This window comes from Protopterus annectens, chromosome 1.part0, assembly GCF_019279795.1.
Source record: "Protopterus annectens isolate FY-2018-M chromosome 1.part0, PAN1.0, whole genome shotgun sequence".
Lineage (NCBI taxonomy): Eukaryota > Metazoa > Chordata > Ceratodontiformes > Protopteridae > Protopterus > Protopterus annectens.
In genome coordinates, this window is record NC_056725.1 from 1,181,198,759 (window position 1) to 1,181,222,094 (window position 23,336).

Here is a 23,336-nt window from a genome sequence, read left to right on the forward strand (position 1 = left end):
ATGGTTCACCTCTTGAGCTTAGCTGTTGAGGGGAATTTCTTGGCATCCATGTCTTGGACACGTAATAAGTGGGTTATGATTGGCAGCCAGTCATAATCCTCTATATTCTCCTTTATTCTTATAAGATGTGTTAATTCTTTTATGGTAATTACAAAGGGATAAATGGCATCCATGCTTAGTTCCCTTTGAGCATTTAAAGGGTTGATATACACATAACATACATGCATGCACACCCACATGCACATACACATATATATTTACATATGACGACCTGAGCACTGAGTGAATTGTCACTCGAATGAATACAAAAAGAGTAATATTTTTAAATTACATCTAAAAAGAAGACTGAAACACAGAAAAAAATATTTTTTGAAGGTGAGAGGCTGAAATTTTTATTTACCAAATCTGAGATTGCACAACAGCAGGTTAATGGCAAATTCCCAGACTCCACTGTACAGCAAAACATGCTGTTACTGACTGCAAATATATATACTCTCTCACACACACACACACACACACACACACACACACACACACACACACACACACACACACCATATACACACACATTTATCTATCTATATATATATATAATATATATATATATATATATATATATATATATATATATATATATATATATACATTTATATATGAGTCGACTTCAGAACGTCGAAACCCGAGATGATTGAAGACCACATCATCGAGACAAAATAAATGAAAACCCATTTCATTGACAGAACAGATCAACGACAGTCCTCCCAGGGTAAGTCAACAACACAGAAAACCTAAACTGTGCCATTTTAAACCCACCCAGTTGGGGGCCCTCCCACACTCCCCTAACTAAATATACCAATTCTAAGATCGCACTACAGTTGGGAAAAGGGCAAAGTTCACCTTCATGGCTGAAAGGTTACTTACCCTGGGAAGATCTTCGCTGATCTGGTCTTTCAATGAACTGGGTTTTCATTTATTTCATGTCAATGATGTGGTCCTCAATCATCTTGGGTTTCGATATTCTCAGGTAGACCCATATATAAATATATATATATATATATATATATATATATATATATATATAGAGAGAGAGAGAGAGAGAGAGAGAGATAGACATAAATATGCATATATATATATATATATATATATATATATATATGTATATATATATATATATATATATATGTATATATATATATATATATATATATATATATATATATATATATACACACACACACACACACACACACACACACACACACATGCACACACACACACATGTATATATAGCTTTCTGTCTATTTATATGTGCATGCATGTATACAGATACACACAAACACACACATTTCTTTTTTCCAACAGGCAAGTATTTTTCAGTTTCTACAGGTCATTTCTATTAATTTCTGCTAATAGATTTTAAGTTAAGTTAAAGTTATATATAACTTACATAAGAAATGCAATGATTATTTGGATTTGACTCTTGATGGTTATTCTCACGTTATTATTGCTAAGCTACATAGGAGACCAACTATCAGTGAGGCCATTTTATATGGTTCTAGTGATCATCCCTTTCACACAGTTCCAGCTTTACCTTACTGAGAGATACTGAAGGCTTGATGTACATGTAATTTATGAAAAGATATTTTGGTGGAACCTAAGAAATAGATCACAATGTTCTTTAATACTGGATATGCCTTAGACAGGAAGTTTCTGTTTATGAAGCCGATGCATCACTTCGCTATTACGGAAAATACTAACAGGAAAGTTTCTACATCTGAAGATGTTTATCATATACTTGAACATAGTTTGTTGATGCAATCTTTTGTTGAAACTGGGAAGGAGGCTTTGAAGAAGATGTGAATTTGAAAAAAAAAACAGTTTTTATGTTATCTTATAGAAAATGAAGAAATATTGCAGACTGTATTGTACACAGTGGCTTTAGAAGACATTTTTGTGTAATATCCTCTATCGCAGTGTCTGTTTTTGGTACTATCATCTCCAGATATTGCAATATTTGTGAACATGTAACTTCAGAAATTTGTACAATAAATGACACGCCACGTCACAATGTACTTTTAGCTGCAATAGCTATGAACTATTTATGCCTTCAAATGCCCCATGCAATTGTGGACATATTGGAGAAACTAAACATTTAAACTGGAGTGCAGGGCCCCCTGAGGGATATAATTAATAAGAATGAGTATCATCCTTGACCTGTGGCTATATGATTTGCTGCATTTCATCAAAGTTCTACTGTTGGTCTTTCTGCCGACAAGGTTTAGAATATCAGAAAGATATTTTAATATATAACAATTCAGTACATGTAAATTTGAATATATTGCTGCATTTTTTTCATTGGTTTCACAGTGTACCCTACTGTACCAGTGTTTTTTTTGTTTTGTTTAATTATTGTTTTACCTTTGTGACATTTAATTAAATTATTGAGAACCAGACTTTTATTTTATTTGCTTGTTTTAATTGGTTGCAATGAACGGAAAGTCTGTTTAACTATAATTGCTTTTGATCTTGTGTATTGCCATCAAAGTCTTTTACTGAGTCACAGAGATTTATCAAAGGCTTTAATTTGTATCTTTTTTATGTGATTATTTATCTAAAACTGTTTGTGTCTGATGTGATGTGCCTCCCTCCCCTTTTGTGAACTGGTATCCCTACAGCTTGTTGCCATAAGTCAGGTATATATTCACATTCTAATATTCTTAAAATGATAGAGGTTTTACTAGGTTTTAACAAATTCTTCAAATGAAAACCTTCAAGATGTTGTCTGGTCCCTTGGGATTTCAGTTTGCAATTTTACTTGAGAAGCAATTCTTATATGCATGGTTTCATCAGAGCTGTCTTTGTATATCCATAATACTCTTAACAAGTCTTTCCTTACTGTGAAGTATTTTCACATGTTTTCTACCAGCACTTCTGCTATACCCTGCTGTTGAATGATCAATTAATTTTATATTTAACATGTTGCAATGAATGCCGGCAAAGGTGGGGGTTGAAACCCACCACAGCCACCGAAAGCCATTTCCTGGCTTTTAGCATTGTGACAGTTTTGTTCTGCAACACCTATTTCTGCCTCTTTAAGTTTGCTTTTAATTTCTGAGTCCTCCCTTATATTTCTAAAGGCTTTTAGAACTCATCATTTTGTTTTAGTTTCATTGTCCTGGTGGTGTAATGATTTTGTAGATTGGCAGGCAGAATAATAGCAGAAACCTATATTTTTTCAAAAGTGTCTGCTTTTCAGTGAAAGCCATTTTCTGATTTTCAACACTTAGTCAGTGACATTTTTTATGCTGCTCCAGTTTCTGGGCCTAATAAACATTTTTCTTTTACTTTATGAGCTATCCCTTGCCCTTTTTAAAGACTTCAGGAACTCACCATTTTTGTTTTAATGGTTGTGTAGAATGGCAGGCAGAATATCTAATTAGAAGCCTGTATTTTTTTTTAAAGTGTCTGCTTGTGAGTGGGTGCTCTGCTACACCTGTTTCTGGGCTTAGTAAGTTTTGCTGTTAATGTGTGAGTGCTCCCTTGTCTTTTAAAGGCTTTGGGAATTCACCATTTTGTTTTCATTTTCCTGGGGTGTGGTGGTTTTGCTGATTAGCAGGGAAAATAGCATCAAGAAGCCTGTATTTTCTTTAAAAAGTGTCTGCATTTGAGTGGAAGTCATTTCCTGACTTTCGGCATTTAACGTGTGGCAATTTTTATCTGCTATGCATATTTATGTCCTCAGTAATTTTTTTTTTTTTTAATTTTAATTTATGAGCTTTCCCTTGCCTTTTTCATGGCTTTGTGAACTGACCATTATGTTTTAGATGGTATAGTCAGGGGTGCTCTGAAGAAGAAGAAGACAAGTGGGGAGGGGGGGGGCAGAGGTTCAGGAGGGCACTCGGTGACTCAGAAAGGGCATTTTTAACTATTCACTATGAAACAAGAAGTATACAGGTTGTATCAATAGTATGTATAGTGACCTTAAGTTACAGTTAGAATAATTCCACAGACCCTCCATATAAAATCACACAGTGATAACTACTCTCTTTCTTAAATCCCGTTAAAAAGTCTGCATGATACACATGCTTCTCCTGATTGCATGCTCTTTGAGTATGCAGTTCACATTGAGGGCACGTGTCCTGGGAACTTGGATGACTACAGAAAAATAGGAGGAGTTATTAACAGGCAGCATCAGTAAAATACCTTGGATCCTGCATGGTATTTTGGTACTGTAACGCTCAAAACAACATAGTGATGAACAACACCTGTAACTGCTGAAGAGCAGGGACTCTGTAGTTTCAGTCTGTTTGTAGCCAAAGTCCTGGCCACCCACTGACCACTTTACACTCTACACTTTATATTGTGAATTTGGTAAAGAGCTAAACTACATATCTTGGTTATTTCCAAATTCATGACATATGGTGAAAATGGCCGTCATGACTATAGTAAGAAACCTATGAAGTCCCTGACTTTGCTTTGTCTGGCATATCCTAGCAAGCTAGTCACAATGAATATTCATTCTGCGTTTGATTAAAAAAATACCCACAGTGACTGACTTTTGCTACCAAAATCTGCATTACAAGTATTCAGTCCTACTAGCATTTTACAGGTAGAAAACATCAATGAACTACAATACAAAATTATTTATAAACGCCTTCATTTGTAGAAACCAGACAAGCTTTAGATAATCGAACACTGCAGCTAAAGAAACATTGCCATTATCATAGTTCCAATTAAAAATAAAGTTGCAGAAACAGCACCATTATTATCCGAGTTCCACAGCTGATGTATTTTATAAAACTAGCAATTACATTTGACCACAGCAAAATCATGGCAGCACTTTGAAGGACATAAAACTGATCAATCACCTGTTGAGTAAATAATCTTTTAGAGATACTGTGACAGGGTGCGGAAATAGTGATACATTGATAATTACTCAACAGCAGCAATTGTTCCAGAATCCTAAGCCAACCTGTCCTTATCATGGAATTGTTACTTGCTTTACAGTGTGGTGGCTTGAGGCTCTTTTTGGTCTTGGATTGGCAGCTTCTTTGCAATTTGCAGATTTTGGGTTTGCAGATTTTGGGTTTGCTTAAACCTTCTCTTCTCTGTTGTACATATCATGGGAAAGCCATGTCTTAAATGCTTACATTAAAGTAATCACTCGTGCACCAGATGATCCAGTTGCACAACTGTGGACGTTTGGGAAGACATTCATATCAGCTATGGCATGCATAACTCTGAACCTCTTAGAGCAAGAAATCTGGACAAAGCTTATACTAATGGGGGACAAAGGGCCTAAAATTAGGACAAATTTTAAATATTGCTCCTATAATCTTAGAACATTGCTAAAATAACAGGATTTATTTTAACATGCATTTTCTGAAGGATATGAAGCCTGAAACTCAAATGTATGTCATTATTTAGTGACTTCAACTCTCAGTGGTTTGCCAGAAAGCCACACATTTTATGCGGATCTGACAAAAAATATGAGGCAAAAATATGGACATTCTGTAAAAATATGGACAGTTAAAAGCTATGATAGCATATCTTTAGATGCAGAAAGAAAAAAGAGTAGCTTATGAAGATTTGCAAACTCTCCACAGAGGACTTCCCAGCTGAGAAATGAACTCAAAAACAAAAGCACTGTGAAGGAAAAATCCTAATTATTATGGGGCAATCGAAACATTTAAGGACAACAACAGCAGCAAACATTGACTCCCCCACTACCAATTCATGTCTTCCAGCTCTCTACACTACTGTGTATCTGTGTATACTGCTTAATGTAATTATTCTGTCTTGCACAAACCATACTTAAGTAGAAGTGATTTAAAACAAAACTTTCAATATACAGCCATCATTATCACCTCAAGCAGTCCATCATTTTGATGGATATCCTCATCTCCTCATATCTTCTTCTTTCTCTCTTCCAAATCTTCTTCACCTGCACACGTGTTCAAACAACAGTAATCTGTGCTCTTTGACCTTCACTGAAGTTGTTTTGGCTTCTGCTCTCTGTACTTATTTCTTTGTGTGTTCCACAGTGTGCTTCCTACCACTCATCCCAGGCACTTAATCTCCTCACTCTGCCTTCACTGCCCAGGTTTCTGTACCATACAGCAGTACTGGTCACAGTGTTTTGTACATCTTACTTTTCAGCTTCTTCATCATTTTTCTGTCAGATGCTACCCCTGACACTCTTTGCCAGTTGGCTGCAGCCCCTCTGAGTCCAGCTTTGACCTCCTCATTCACATGTCTTTTATCAATCACCCCCTCTAAGATACATGAAGCTGCTAACTTCTTCCACTATTTTCCATTCTATATCAAATTTCAGCTTCTTTTCATTTCACCCATATGCCGCCATGACAACAGTCTTATCTGTAGTCAGATTAATCTTGTATGACTTCAGTTTTACATTCTGTTCTCCTATCTTTTGCTGAAGTTCTTTTAGAAAGTCTATCTGTAATGCCACATCATCAACATAGAGCAGTTTTATTGATCTATCCCCCCATCTTATTTGCTAATGCAGTCCATCACCAATGTGAACAGCACTGGGCTTGGAGCAGAATCCTGATGCACACCCATTCCCAATGGAAACCCTTCTGTGAGTCCAAATGCAGTTTATACTTATATTATTGGGTCACTGTACAAAGGCTGCACTAATTCTGCTAATGCTTCCAGGACTTTGAAACATGACAGAACCGACAAAATCAGCTTTACTGGAAACTTGTCATGTGCTTTCTTCAAGTATAGGGAAGTCCATTTGGACTATTTCCTCATCTCTAGCTTTTTCTCAACTATCTATCCCACTGCATTCTGATCTGAATTCAAATAGCTCATCCCCCATTTTACTTTCTATGCCACTGCATATTCATTTATCAATCAGCCTTTCCAGCAGTGTAACAGGAGTCTGATACCTCTATACTGCCAACAGTTGTCAATGTTCCTTTTGTTCTTGTATACTCGCACTAGGATGATTATTTTCCATCATCTGGAATACACCTTTCTCTCCATAGTGCTATGAGTACTCTCTGAAGCCATTTCTCCCCTATCCCACCCAACATCTCGATCATATCTGGTATGACCTCATCTGATCCTGCCGTTTCCCTGACTTCATTTATCTCAGTGCTGTTCTTACTTATTCTAGTGTGGGCTTCTTCCTCTTTCACTGTAGGCTTTGTCGGGGCAGTACAGTTTCTATGGGGGTTTCTTCATTTAGAATCTGTGGGAAGTACTCCTTCTATCTGTCTTTGATACCTTATGGACTGATAAGCAGATTATTGCTGGCATCCATTATGAAGGATGTCTGATGACTATTTTTTTATCCTTTTGTCTTTGCCCTGAAACCTAATAGAGTTTTGACAGTTTTCAATAAAGGTACAGTAAGCTCCCTTAACTATGAGCATGTTCAGACAGTCTGTTCCAAGAGCACTGTTTGTTTTGGCTGTTTTTCTGTTTGTATACAAAAGCCTATATTTCCAAAAGAGTTCAACATTTTATTCATTACATTTTCAAGGAATATTACTGTCATAATTATGTATAAAACACAACTGGACTTGGCTCTAGCGGTGTTCAGGGAAGAGGCCAGTACTACTACTGTGTCGAAATATAGCCAGGGATGTGGGACCACCATGGTGCCAGAAGCTCTGAGGTCCTTGCTGTTCCATGATGTATTTTATGCCTTCTTTTTGAAAGATAATTGCTTGTTTTTTTTTTTTTTATTTTACTGATATCCAGGAAAAGTTTTATACACACACACACACACACACACACACACACACACACACACACACACACACACACACACACACACACACACATATATATTATATGCTTACCTCGCTTAACTACAGGCAAACTACAGGAACACCATTTCACCTACAACATGTCTTTGGGATGCTGGAGGAAAGCAAAGCAGATGGTAAACCAACACTAAGACAGCGAGGGCATGCACACTCCATGCAAAAGAAGTAACAGTCATGAACTCAACCAGAGCCAAGCCCTATGAGATGACAACACTACTCACTGCACCAGTGAGACAATGGGCTGTTGCTTCTATACACATCCAGCTTTTGGCAGACCACCAGTTACTGTGTGCAATGTTGATGTCTGAGATAAAAAGTGAAATGAATTACAGCCAACTTGTTACTCTTAAATACAGTGTAAATCCTCAAATATATGCAGACATACATTATTAGTTTTACACTGATTTCAGCAAATACAGTACGTTGTGTGATGCTTTTTCTCCCATATCAGATCAGTGACTTTTGATTAACAGTGATCAAACAACAGCAAGGATAAGTAACTTTCATCCACAGGCAGCCTATATACCATCAATTACAGCTGCTGTTTTGACTTTGTATACCTCAAATATCCATTGTGGTAAAAAATAGCAATAATCACAGATGAAGTAATGCACATCATTTATTTCATACATACAGACAACAAAGTATTCCATTTTATGTCACACAAATGTACAGTAGTCCTGTAAAACCAGATTAATGACCTTTTTAAACTGTGAAAACAACAACAGAATCAGTTATTTTCATCCTCAAACAGCTCTCAGCCCCACCCAACAGTAACAGCCACTTGTGTGTACACTTGAGATGTCTAATTGCAATAAAAATGATGACCACATGATGAATTTCATCTGTGTTCCACATAAAAAATAGCTACACATTAAAGTATTCTAAGTAACTTCACACAAATCACATTAGTCCTGCAAAGCCAGAATAATGGGTAAACAGCAGTCTTTTTTCCCTCCAGAGATGATCCCAGCAATTTATATCTATTTTATGTACATCTTAGATGTCAAACTCGCATAAAATAAATGAGTCACAGAGTAACATTAGATTTTCATGTATATTTTTAAAAGATATGAAGTCTGAAACTCAAATGTCTGTCATAAATATTTGTGACTGCAAACCTTCAGTTATGTAGCAGAAAACCACAAGATTTACAAGAAACATAATAAAAATATAAAGCAAAATCATCTAGGATAGTTGAGTGGCACGAATATCTAGCATACATGAAGGGAAAGTCAAATGCCAAGATCGACAAATATATGTTTAGTTAAGCTTTTTATGAATGAAATAGCTTTTTGCCCATATAAAACAAGACTTCTTCAGAACGGATGTAAGGTAAAATAAAGCATTGTATAAATACCCAAATAAATCATGTAATTAGCCAATAAAATCACAGAAATGTTAATATTAAATAAGTAATTGATTAATTATGCAAATATAACAATAAATACATTGATCTATACCTTAAAATTATTATGCTTTTTGAAATCACTTAAACAGCTAAAACTGCTGTTGTACAAATAAACATTGATATATGTATAAATAAGAAGTATATCTGATGTAATCATAAATTAGATTCTTCTTCAAGACAGAGATTAGGGAAATAAATGTATTTATCCCTTATTATTTTAGAGGAGGTCCATGGAAAAAAAAAGATAGAGTTTAAAGAATTACACTGGCAGTTGAAACTTAATGCCTGCACCCCACCTGTTATAGCATTTTTTAAGTGATTTCAAAAAGCATAATAATATTAAGGTATAGATTGATGTATTATTGTTATATTTGCGTAATTATTAATCTAATATCAAAATTTCTGTGATTTTATTGGCTAATCACATAATTGATTTGGGTATTTATGCAATGCTTAATTTTACTTTGTATCCATTCTGAAGTAGTTCTATTTTATATGAACAGGAAGCTATTTCATCCGTAAAAAGCTTAACTAAACATATATTTGTCGATCTTGGCATTTGGCTTTCCCTTCTGGAGTTGCTGGCCCTTGTGGTGGATTTTTCATGGTGGTGTTATTTTGTATTGGTTTTATCCTCCACTAAATGCTTAGGTGTTTTTGTTTGGTTTATTAGTTGGAATTATCTAGCATACCTCTCAACTTCTTTGCTCTAGAATCAGAGAAAAAGCCAAAAATAAGGGAAGAGAGAATCCCATAACCAGGGACAATTTATAAATATCACAGTAATTAATTTAAAAAGTTAACGGAACAACAGGTTTTGCATCAACATTCATTTTTGGAATAATAATAATAAGTATGAAACTCTAGTACCCGTTATTACTGAATGTAGTTCTCAGTGATTTACCAAAAAAATCAAACATTTTATGAGGGAAAGGGTAAAAAATATGACATAAAACTAGGGATAGCTGGGAGCTCTGATGTCATACCTGGTTAGCTGCCAGGGTAAAAAAAACTGCTACAAACTGGATCATTCCTCACAATACTGCCAAGAAATACCCTCAAACATGGCTAATGCCATCACCTTCAATTGTTCAATGTTTCTGGGCTTTTAGTCAATAACACCCACTGTAACTCAGCCAGGGAATCATAGAGCCTCACAATGCCTTTGTAGCTTTGTGATTCTTTGTATAGGTTATGGGTGGAGCTGAGTAGAAAGGCTGGAAATTAAAAGGAGCTGGAGCTGTAACGGCTGACAGTGCAGTAAAACTGGAAAAAAAAAAATAAAAGTGCACTGGCTCAGCTGGTGTGGCCACGTATGACTAAGGTCATCCATAGGGGCACAGTATTTCACAGCTGTGGTACATGCCCCAGCATTCACTGGTGTGGCGCCACCCATATCAGTCCTCCAGTTCTTTAGTAATTTGTGGGTAGCCATTTTTACACCTTTTTACAGGTATTAAATAAGCATAGTGTTTACATTCTCAAGCAGCACTTACTGAGAAACACATTAATTTTATATTGTCTTCCTCCTTTTAGAGCAACAACATTCCCCCATTCCCACAATAATCAACTCTCAGTTGCAATTTACACCAAAATAAGGATAACTTCCTTCTTACCACTCAACTGCTTTGCTAAGAATCATGAAAAAATCCAAAAGGTAGTGTGGAACAAAGACCCAAAATCAGAGATATTTTTTAAATGTTACTCAGATTCACTTAAAAACTAAGAAAACAAGATTTGTATCAACATGGATTTTTTAAACAAATGACAAAACTCATTTTATAAGGAAACGAGCAAGACTATATGACAATCAATGGTTCTGAAAAATAAACAAGTAAAAACTATGTTCCCCCACAAAGCACATACCTAATACAGAATGCAAAGATGGGCATCGAAACTGTCCTCCAACTCTGGCAGTCATCAACTCCACCCAGCTCTCATGACCAAACATTCCACAATAAGGTTAACACTGGTCACCCACAAATCCTGTCCTTGTTTTTAGGAAAGACAGACAACATAACAAAAGTCAAGCCATGGTTCCTTGAATCATACATCTCAGCTTCCTTGCTCAAGAATTTCAGACAAAGCCAAAAGTAATGGGAGAACAAAGGGAAAATATAAAGAACAGACTTTAAATATTTCTTTTATAAACTTAGAAACTTGGTAGAACAACAGGTTTTGCATTAACAAGCATGTATTTTTGGAATGGTGAAGTCTGAAACTCAAATATCTGTGATTATTTAATGAATGCAGTCTCAATGATTTGGACGGCCGCCATGCTGCAGCAGTTAGCATTGTCACCTCACAGCAAGAGGCTCTCCGGTTCAATCTTTGGCTGGGGTGTCTTCTGTGCAGAGTTTGCATGTCCTCCCTGTGGTCGTGTGGGTTTCCTCTGGGTGCTCCGGTTTCCTCCCACATCCCCAAAGACATGCTGCAAGTGGATTGGACATGCTAAAATTGGCCCTAGGTGTGAGTGCATGTGTGTGTGTGTGTGTGTGTGTGTGTGTGTGTGTGTGTGTGTGTGTGTGTGTGTGTGTGTGTGTGTGTGTGTGTGTGCCTTCTGTGGAAGGTTGGGCACCAGGCTGGCAACTCGACACTGTAAAAACTCCACTGCCAATCATGAGCAGACAAGGTGATCCACTGTGGCGACCCCTAACTGGGAAAAGCCAAAAGAGAGAGAGAGAGAGAGTCTCAATGATTTACGAAAAAAACATTTTATGAGGAATGGACCAAAAATAAAAGGCAAAAATCTGGGCATTCTGCAAAATTCTGGAGAACGGAGAGGTATATCCTTAATTTTAGAAAATATTTTAACATGAAGTCCCTCCGACTACCGGCCCCATGTTCCAATGCAATCTTTCCTTTAAATCAATTACCTTTCCCAGCCACTCAGTAATTTCCAGGGATCTCTGGTACTGCCCCCATTGCAGTTTCAGCCAAGCACAGTGCATATCTGATCTGATCGGACCTAACTGAGAGCACTTATAGCCTGCAAGTCCAATTGAATCAGATATGAAAAAAAAGCTGCTGTCATTAATACTGTTTTCATTTGTTTAACCAGAACTTTTACATAGGCTCGCCTGCATCTACCAACTATTTTGGAATCTGGGCCAGTATTAGCATACTTTGACTTGTGATATATAGTAAACCATAATGGATTCACTTAATTCTTACATGTTGGAACAAATACTTAAAAACAAATATTTCACTGAATGCTGGTGCTGTGGGATCTATACTAAATACACATCACCTCACATTATTCTGTGCAATAAATGCATGAAATTAAAGAACGTCTTTCATATTTTGGAGGGCAAGAAATTAAGTCATCAACCTTTATGTTCTAATTAGTTTTCAGTGGTAAGGGCTGTTACTGAATTTGTTATATTCTGGTGCAAATTTACCTTATAAACTGGGCTCACTACACTCAACTAAGTCTAGTAATTCTAAAAAAAAAGGCTAAATGGCATAACATGCATTGTAGCCCAATCAAAAGTTTCTAAAAAAGGAAAAGGTAGAAATTCCAGCAAGAAAACACACAAACAATATGATAAAGATATTCATGACATAACTTTACTTCAGTGAAGCATGATAAACATGAAGGAAAACAAACATCTAAATGTTGACTGGACACAGAGTCTCTTTTAAGCTCACATTCAGATACTCTTGAAACTTGCACTTCCTAGCTGTCGGATCCATCACAGCAGGTTGTCTCAGAGGTCGTAAACAGGCTTTATATGAAATCTTATAAGCAGAAGTAATAGTACTAAAACATGCAGTTCTGTCCAATCCTGACCATATGAAAGTGCTGGACTCTTCTAGGCTGGATGTCCTGATGTTATCATAACTTTAGCTAAAGAACCACTAGTCAGGCTGACCATTGTGAGCATTTCCAAATCACCAGATGATGTAACATGACGATATACTATCTGCACAAGCCACAACTGATTCTTGCCCTGAGCAAACTTGCATTTCTTGTGCTCATGACACCAAAATAAACACAAAGGTTAGGAAAAGAAGTAGAAATATTAGTAATGCTGCTGCTGAAGTGATATTTATTTCACAAAACAAAAAATACAAAGATGTGCACTGGGGGAAGCCTCTAGAAATGCAAATATTATGCCTTAAGCATCATCTGACTTATCTATTCCCAAAGAAGTGTTAGTCCTGAGTGATTCTGTGCTTCAGCCTGCAAACTGAAGCATAAGTAGACTAAAGAAGAGCCGTATTACTGTGAGAGCTTTGGCTGATTTAAAACTATTAGAGGTAAAATATACGATACCAAAATTGCTTCATGAAAGGATGCATTATAGTTGGGTCTTACTCCATGCAGGAACCAATGAACTGAGGTCAGCTCCACTTAACTACTGAAATGTTTGAAGAAGCTTCTATTAGACTTATACTAAGTCCAATAATATCATATCCATTCTGGAATGACTAGTTATTTGCCAAAGCCCGCACTTTCAGTAGTTGGTTAAGGCAACTTTATACAACATCACACTTATCCACTATTGGGAAGACTGTAGATACAATAATTATGTTTTAGAAAGATGAGTTTCATCTTAGTCAATATTGTACTGTTTTTGTTTCAGAGAAAATTAAGGAATATCTAAAGAATTTTTGGACTATAAAACACACCAAAGTCTAGCAACCCTGCATACAGAAGATCTGAAACAACTTTGAATTTTTTTTTTTTTTTTTTTACCGCAATGCACAAAGTCTGGGCAGCAAGTTTGATGAATTGGTTAGAATAGTTAATGATCATAAGTATCCAGGTAATAGAAATTGTGGAATCTTGGAACATGTTAGTACTACAGGTTCCAAATGACACAAAATATAAATACATCAGAGAGAACTCCACTGGGGGTGGTGGTGGGTTTACATTTTGGATTCATACCAATATTCCATCTTCACACATGAATAATTAGTGAGACAGAATGCATAATTGTTTGGGTTTTGATCCTTTATTAAGTAAATCATTTAGAATTATTCTTTGTCATCATAGCTCCAGTATGGATACACTTAGACCCTGGGATTACTTCACCTGTTTTGAATTTTAACTTACCAATGAAAAACATTATAGTAATGGGCAACTTCAATTATCCTGGTATTTCATGGGCATATCTTTCTACAAAAAATATTTATAAAAGAGAATTTGTTGATGTCATGTTACAGTGAGTACTGAGCCAGCTTGTCACTGACGGTATCATAGGGACTAATATTCTTGATAGGTTTCTGATTGATAACCCTAATATTATTGACACCTTAATTATCGGGGCTCCCCTTGGACTTTCAGATCACAAGTCACTCAAATTTCACTTAAAAATACAGGCTCGTACACTAACAGTTTATAAAAAATATAATTATAAATTTTAGGACTTTAACACAATCAATACTCTCAACAGATTGGCACTCTTGTTTATTGAATTAAGAAGTACATTTTGGATACAACATTTTACATGATTTGCTTCTTAATAACATTGAAGCCACTGTTACTTACAAGTATAGTTCACATAAAAATATATTTCCTTCCAGTTGGAATTTGGATCTTTGTAAACTGTATAAGAAAAAGCAAATGAAATAGAAGGTTTTCAAGAAACACCCAACAATAGCAAACAAGAACATTTCTGATAACATCAGTAGCTCACTTAAGAGGAAAATTAGAATGGAAAAAATATCTTTTGAAAACAAACTTGCTGTGGATATGAATAATAAAAAAAACTGAGTATCTGAAGTACATAAGTGTAATGTGGATACTTTCTGTTTATTCAGATGAAGTAGCCTAAGAGGTGATATAGAAATTGAACTTGTGCTAATATTGTCCTGGTCAAGACCTTGCTGTCTTCTTGGAGAAAGGGAAGCAACCACATATTGAGCATTGGGATATCTATACTAAGGAGAGGGAGGACTGGTCACTTATGTCGATCCTCAATGTTATGAACTTTTTCCCTTCATAGTTGAGGAGGTGCTGCTTTGGTCCCGAAGTTTTGGAATGAAGGTTCTCTAAATGGGTAGCTAACAGTCAGTAGGTCTCTGCCTATTTACTGAATAGCTTGCCTGCCTCTGTATTTTTTTCCATTTGCTGGAGAGAGAAGACAAGTTGTGGTGGCATAACTCTTGGTGCTCTAGCTTTATTTTGTTTTTATGGAATACATTGGCTGAGAGACCAGTTGATCAAATACTTAGAGGAGGAGGAAATGGGGAAGTTGGTTTATTCATATGGGTAGCATGTCCACAAAACAAACAGCACCAGAATTACCCATTCTAAAGACTTAAAGCTTGCCTGTGATAAAAATAAGACCTGCTGGAGAGATAGGTATGTATCCCAGAGACTGCCCTGTCTATGGAACAGGCTCTCCATCCACATGAAGCAGAGTTCCTCCCTAACCTAATTGAAGTGCAACTTGGACAATTGGATGGGAAACCGTAAATTTATCCCTGGTTTGGCACCTATATCTCTAATGGACACGGGTAACCTGTAAATGGTTCATCTCCAAGGCCCATACTTACATTTATCAAGGGTATCAGAACTTGTCAGAGATTTGGGATGCATGGCTAGGCTTAAAGAGGCCCTTGTGGTCATTAGCCTAGTAAACACCTATGAACCTATTAACACTATCAAAATTTCTAATCAGCCAGTAAACTCTACCAAATCTGAAGGCAGAATAATTCATCGTCCTTTGAAGATAGCATACTTAATAACCCAACACTATGCAACACTGTTCATTGCTATATCTAGTTTTGACAGATTATCAACTATCATTGTAATTCCTGTCATTTTATCTTGCCCTTTTATCTCAGGAGATTACTGAAGTAGCTTTTAGTAAGATACAGAATACAAATTCTATGGGCTCTGATTCAATCCCTCCATGCAGTTACTAACAATTAAAATATTTACTGCCAATATTGTACGTCATATTTAACAAGTGATTACAAATGGTTACTGTTCTCATCTTGTGGAAAACATCTACAATGAAAGCAATGCATAATAAAGGTATTAAAAGTGATGCTAACAACTATAGACCTATTAACATCATTTCCATTCTGAGCAAATGCTTTGAAAGATGCTTTACTGAAATATTTTGAAACAAGAACACAGACACTGCCATTTGGACTTCAATCAATACGGTTTTGTAAAGGGTAAATCTATTTTGACAAGTTTATTAAGTTTTTATGATAAAATTACTAAGGACTTGGGTCAAGTTCTCTCATGTGGAGTAATTTTCTTAAATTTAGCCAATGCCTTTGACTGCCTTCCTCGCCATTTAATTTATTAAAACTTTGTCAAGGATAAGGTCAATGTATTCCTGGCAAAATCAATTATGCCATGGTAAACTGATATATCCCAATGCATAACCATACATATTGAGCAGTTCTTGGATCAATGGTATTTAATATTGTATTTTCCTTCATTCCTAGATCTAAGCCACATTGGAGAAATAAGTATGCAAATCTTAGCACAAGAAATGAAATGTCTTAACATTATTATAAAAGACACATATTAGGTCACTCAGAGTACAGTAACATATTTGTATAGTCAATCCAGGTCAGTTGAATTATCTAGGGACAGTAAAAAGAAAATTCACCAAAAGGATTTTGTTTTACAAAGATTACAATTACAATAATAGTTGCATATACCTCATTTTATTTATTATTCAATATCATTAAATATGTGGTAAACTAATATTTGCCTACAAGACACAATGCTTACAAGATATATTGGACATACACTTTTACAACTCTAGTTTAACACAGAAACATCAGGCTGTGATGTTTGATTTACGTACTTTTAGGATACAATTACATCTCTCTTACTTAACTCAAATATTGGTGATAATTTGGAATAAATTACCACTTCATATTAGAGAAAGTAAGAACTTATAATCCTTTAAGAAACAACTAGATTCATAGGCTGGGAACAAAGTGTTTGACCCAGAAATCTTGTAGTCTGTCTTACTAAATGACCATATGACCTTAATGTTGGTACACAGCTTATGAACTTATGAAAATGTTATGGACTGATGACATGGTTGCCACCAATGTGAAAAAAAGGTCCTGGCTGGCAATAGAGTGATGGTTATCTTACACTATTAGGACCTGTGAAGATAGGTGAAGGCTGGCAGCCTAGCCCGATAGAATTTTGTAGATAATTCTGTCATTTGTAAATATTAATATAAGCCACAGGCTTGTTCTCTTAAAAGGAAGAAAATGCTGTTAGATGTGGAACTGCAAAAATGTACCAACAGTGCACTCTACTATAACAAAGCTAATAAGTCAAGCATTGTGAAATTCTTTGATCTAAAATTCGGGCCGAGATGTCTAAAGGGAGGCATTCTGCCTATTGTTCTGAGGCCAGAGTTAATGACTAGAATTTACATGTATAATTTATTTTATTGCTCTGGCTTCCTACCCAGCTGCAAGATCAAAAGGCTATTAACCTCTAAGTTCTGTCAGCTTGGGAACCAGAAAGAAATTATGTAATCTGAAATGAATCAGAGGTACTGTGTTATCAATATAAGGACAGAAAGAATAAGAGCATTTGAGCATTTGTCTTGAGAACATCCAAAATCACCACCACTGTCTTGCTCTATATGTAAGTTTATTTTAGAACTGTGTTTTTTCTTAGAAATAGCTAGGAAATGGAAAGATTAGACGGTTGTTTTCTGTACTGGTGTCAGAACTATTCTACTGTATTATTTTATGCATTTTTCTGTGCCTGAACTCTTGACTAGCACTATGTAGTAAGAATTATTGTCTTGTATTTTTATTTATTATTAAATATTTTAAACCTTTCAACTGTAGCTGTTTTGTGTAGATATAATTTAAGCTCTAGAGTACATTGCATATATGTAGTGATACTGTACAAAGCCACTCCAAATCAACTTTGCTGTTCAGTCACACTTAACATTTGGATAATAATATTGCACAATAATAATTAGACACCCTTTAGTAAGGGCCTTTTTAGTAGCTGATAGATATTGGTGGGTGATGGCAGCTGGTACTACCTTTTAGATTGGTCAGAAAGGGAGCACAGCTGGCGAATCTGCCCCAGCCTTCACCAGTGTGGTTGTATATAACACTCATCTCAAAGTGTGTGTGTGTGTGTCATCTACTTGGACAGGGACATGAAGCACTGGTTGGACAGAGAGGGTGCTGGAGGTTTTAGCTTGCCCACTAGGCTGAGGTCTTCTACCCTATAGCTGTGCCAGTGGGGAGTCTTATTGGGGATCTGGAGAGAAAGGGAGAAACCAGCCCCAGACTGACTGTGATCTTGTGTGCTCTTAAGGGAAATTGTACTTTACTGTGCGTGTATTTATTATCCTTTCCCTATATGGACACCCCTCACTGGTGTTTTTGGTGAGGATTGAGGCTCCTTGATTGCTGGGCCAGTGCACGGGCAGCACATATTAATTGTTTGGCAGTGGTGGGATATCCACACCACATATTAATTGGTTGGCAAATAGTAATTGGCTTGTAGTAGTGTGGGTAGTGTGAATTCCTGTAGCTTGTGTACAGTGATCATTTAAGGTGTTTTTGTACTGTAAATCAGCCACACAGTGAATACTCAGAGTTCAGATCACAATTGTTTTATTTCTTTTGTTAGCTTAGTTAGTCAGGGAGAGCAGGTAGCATGTCAGCAGAGGAGTATGGAAAGCTGACAAGGAGCCAGCTGGCTGAGATGTGCCAGGCTAGGAGACTGGTGCATGGAAACCTGACTAAGGTAGACATGATTGCAGCTTTGGTCACAACTGCATCAGAAAACAGCCACCAGGAGGATGATCAGACTGGTGGTGGAGATGTACCACACTCAATGAATGGACAGCTCAACCTTTCCGCAGATGACTTAAAAATATATCTGGAGCTAAAGAGACTTGAGTTGGAGGCCAGACATGTGGAAATAGAAGCACCAGAGAGACTGAGGTGTCTAGAGAGTGAGGACAAGGAGAAACTGTGACATTTGCAGGCTGAGGAGAATGAGCAACTGCTACACCTGGAAGCTGAGGAAAAGGAAAGGCAGAGGCAACATGAAAAGGAGATGCTGACTTCACCAAAGTCATGGAGGTAATGAGGAAGGGAGTAACTGGACCCCAGAAGCACAAAAGGTCAGTAAATTTCTTCCGCATTTTAAGGAGGGGGATAATTTTGATAGTTTCATTCATATGCTTGAGAGGGTATGTAAACAGTATGATGTTGACCAAAGACTCTGGCTACGGTTCCTGACCCCCTTACTCCATGGTAAAACTGTAACTGTGTTGTCTAAACTTGCTGATTATGAATATTTTGATTATACTGCTGTTAAGAATCACTTGTTAGAATGTTTTAGGCTAACACCTGAAACTTATAGGAAAATGTTTTGTGAGCATAGCCCCAAGGCAGATACAAGTGTGTGTGAATATGTTGCTGAACTGAACACTTATTTTCATAGGTTAGTGAGTGGATGTCAGATCACCACTTTTGAAGGGCTGGCAGACCTTTTGGTGAGGGAACAAGCCCTTAGCACTTTGCCTGAGGACATGAGGATCTGGTTAGTTGACAGACAATGTGCTACTTCAGATGAGTTGGGGAGGACGGGAGACCTATACTTAGCAAGCAGGGCATCCCTGCATAGGAAATGGACCCCCTGTACTGCTCATGGGTCTAAAGGAACCCATGCTGGGCAGCACAGACTGCTCCAACAAAATCTGCCAGTAGCAGGGGAAGCCACTAGTCTAGGTACATATCCAGGACCTAGGGTTAAATGTTTTGAATGCAACCAGTGGGGCCATGTGGCATACAGATGTCCACAGAGGCAAGGTGGGGAATAAAAGGTGAGACAGCCAGTAAGTGGGGAAGAAAATATGTCAATAGTAGGCTGTCTTGAGACAACAGGGGTACCAAACTACCATCCTGTAGATGTCCTGATAGGGAAGGATTTTGATGAGGCAGTACTATGTGTTACTACAGTTACACTCAGTAAGGTTTTAAGACAAGCATGCGGGTCTGGTAACCTGAGGGAGACCCAGACAGAATGCATACTTGTAGCCAGGACTGGTGAGGCGGCGTCTCCAGGGAGGAAGTTATACCGTAGCAGTGAGACCGAAGGTGAGCCACGGCTGCTTGTGGGCACTGATGTTCCCTTGGACAGAGTGACTACAAAGGTAGAGGTGAGTAGTAGTACCCAGGTTGACAGTGAGGCACCACTGTCAGAGGATGCAAGACTTCCTGTGGAAGGGGAGCTGGGAAGAGTTACAAAGAGAGAGTTGAGACAGGCTCAGCTCTCAGACCCTACATTGCCAGGCCTGACGCAGGTAGCCAGTGAGGCACCTGATTCTCAAGGGAAGGGGAATGTGTATACTGGGACAAAGGATAACTGTATAGAGAGTGGACCCCTGAGGGAGGGCTAGAAGGTAAAATGGTACAGCAGTTGGTAGTGCCTAGAGCCTACCATCTGGAACTTCTAGCCATAGCCCATGATATTCGCTTTGCAGGTCATGTGGGCATAAAATGTACAAAGAGACATATTATGCAGAACTTCTATTGGCCTGGAATTTTCAGAGATGTAACAGGGTACTGCAGGACCTGTGAGCAGTGCCAAAAGGTAGGCAGGACAGGAGACAAGCTGAGAGCTCCTTTCATGCCTTTGCCTGTGATTGATGAGCCATTTCAGAGGGTAGCTATGGATATTGTGGGGTCTCCAAGTACCCCAAGTTCCACAAGCAAAATGTATATCCTAATGGTACTAGATTATGCTACAAGATACCCTGTGACAGTGGCTTTGTCCTCTATTGAGGGAGAAAGGTGGCAAATGCTTTGTTAGAGATTTTCAGCAGGGTAGGTTTCCCAAAAGAAATGCTGCTGGCAGAGGTGCCAATTTCATGTCAGATCTGCTGGCTTGTCTGTGGAAGTACTGTGGGGTGAAGCACCTTAAGCCCACCCCCTACCTTCCTCAGACTAATGGTCTTGTTGAGATGTTAAAATCTACAATTAAGTCCATGCTACAGGCATTTGCAGACCAGTTTAAGAGGGAATGGGACAAATATTTGCCCCGTATGTTTGCTTACAGAGAGGTTCCCCAGGAATCCACAGGTTTTTCACCCTTTGAGTTGCTGTATGGGCATAGGGTGTGGGGACCTCTAGATTTAATTTGTGATAAGTGGGAAAGTGAGTGTGAACCCCACAAGGAATTTGTTGAGACATATGTCCTAAACTTCAGGACAAGGCTCAGGAAACTCATGGGCTTTGCCCAGGAGAACATGGCAGAAGCCCAACAACAGAAAAAGGTATGGTATGACAGCAATGCTCGAGCTAGAGAGTATGCTGTAGGGCAGCAGGTAATGGTTCTCATTCCTATCAGACACAACAAGCTGCAAGCAGCTTGGGATGGACCCTACAAGGTGGTAAGAAAGGTAAGTGATGTTAACTACATGGTGGAACTGCTAGGCAGGAGGCAGGGGCACAAGTTGTACCATGTTAACATGATGAAACCTTACCATGACAGGGAGGCCCTTGTGCTGAGCATTTGCAGTGGGTTGCAGGAGGAGTCTAAGGGAGATCTGGTGACTGATCTCCTCAGTGAGGCTCGGACTGACACCTCAGTGGAAGGGGTAGCAATGTCCCAGCAGCTATCTCCTACCCAGGTTCGAGAAATCCAAGCAGTGTTAAAGGAGTTTGGGGACATGTTCACTGGGAAACCAGGGTCACCCACCTGGTGCAGCACCAGGTGGATACAGGACCCCAAAGGCCTATTAGGCAGGCCCCTTATAGGGTGCCTGAGAGACTCAAACAGACTCTGAGGGAGGAGATACAGGAGATGTTGGAACTAGGGATAATTCAAGAGTCCAACAGTCCCTGGGCCTCCCCAGTGGTGCTGGTGCCAAAGAAGGATGGCAGCACCAGGTTCTGTGTGAACTACAGGAAATTAAATTGTCACACAGAGTCAGATGCTTACCTCATGCCTAGGACAGATGAGGCCCTAGTGCAGCTGGGTGGGGCTAAGTATCTTACAAGTACTGATCTTACCAAGAGTTACTGGCAGGTGCCCTTGACTCCAAGTGCTAGAGAGAGGTCAGCCTTTGTGACTCCTTTTGGCTTATATGAGTTCAAAAAGATGCCCTTTGAGATGAAAAATGCCCCAGTAACTTTCCAGAGGCTGGTAGATCACATCCTAACAGGAGCAGGAGTGTTTCCCCTTACTTATCTAGATGATATTGCCATCTACAGCCATTCTTGGCAAGAGCACCTTCAACATGTCAGGGAGCTGTTGGGCAGACTACAGACAGCAGGGTTGACCATTAAGCCCAGCAAATGTCACGTGGGTATGGCAGAGGTCTCCTACCTGGGACATAGACCGGGGAGTGGTAAGATCAGGCCAGAACCTGCCAAAGTAGAAGCCATTCAGGCATGGCCTGCACTTGTTACCAAAAAGCAGGTGAGGGGATTCTTAGGGACAGCAGGGTACTATGGAAAGTTTGTCCCCAGTTATAGTACCATAACTGCTCCCCTTCTTCAAAGGGAGAAGAGCACCCAGTGGTTTATCTCAGTTGTAGGCTCCAACCCAGCAGCTGTAGAAAAGGAATGTCTAGCCATAGTGTGGGCACTGCAGAAACTTCAGCTTTATCTGTATGGAAGAAAATTCACTGCAGTGACAGATCACAATCCCCTAACAGGGTTAAACAGAGCCAGCCAGCAAAATGCCAAGTTGCTAAGATGGAGCCTAGATTTGCAAGCATACGATATGTCAGTGCAGCACCGCAGTGGGATTAGCAATGCCAATGCAGATGGGCTGTCAAGACAGGGAATGGGGTAAGGTATACTCAAATAGACCTAACCCTCTCAAGCAATGTTTCTCAAGGGTCACTTGAAAAACTAGCTTGAGCTATCTGGGGGGGGGGGGGTGTAGATAGTTGAAGGCTGCCAGCCTAGCCAGATAGAATTTTGTAGATAATTCTGTCATTTGTAAATATTGATATAAGCCACAGGCTTGTTCTCTTAAATGAAAGAAAATGCTGTTAGATGTGGAACTGCAAAAATGTAACAGTGCACTTTGCTGTAACAAAGCTGATAATTCAAGCATTGTGAAATTCTTAGATCTAAAATTTGGAGCCGAGGTGTCTAGAGGGAGGCATTCTGCCTATTGTTTTGAG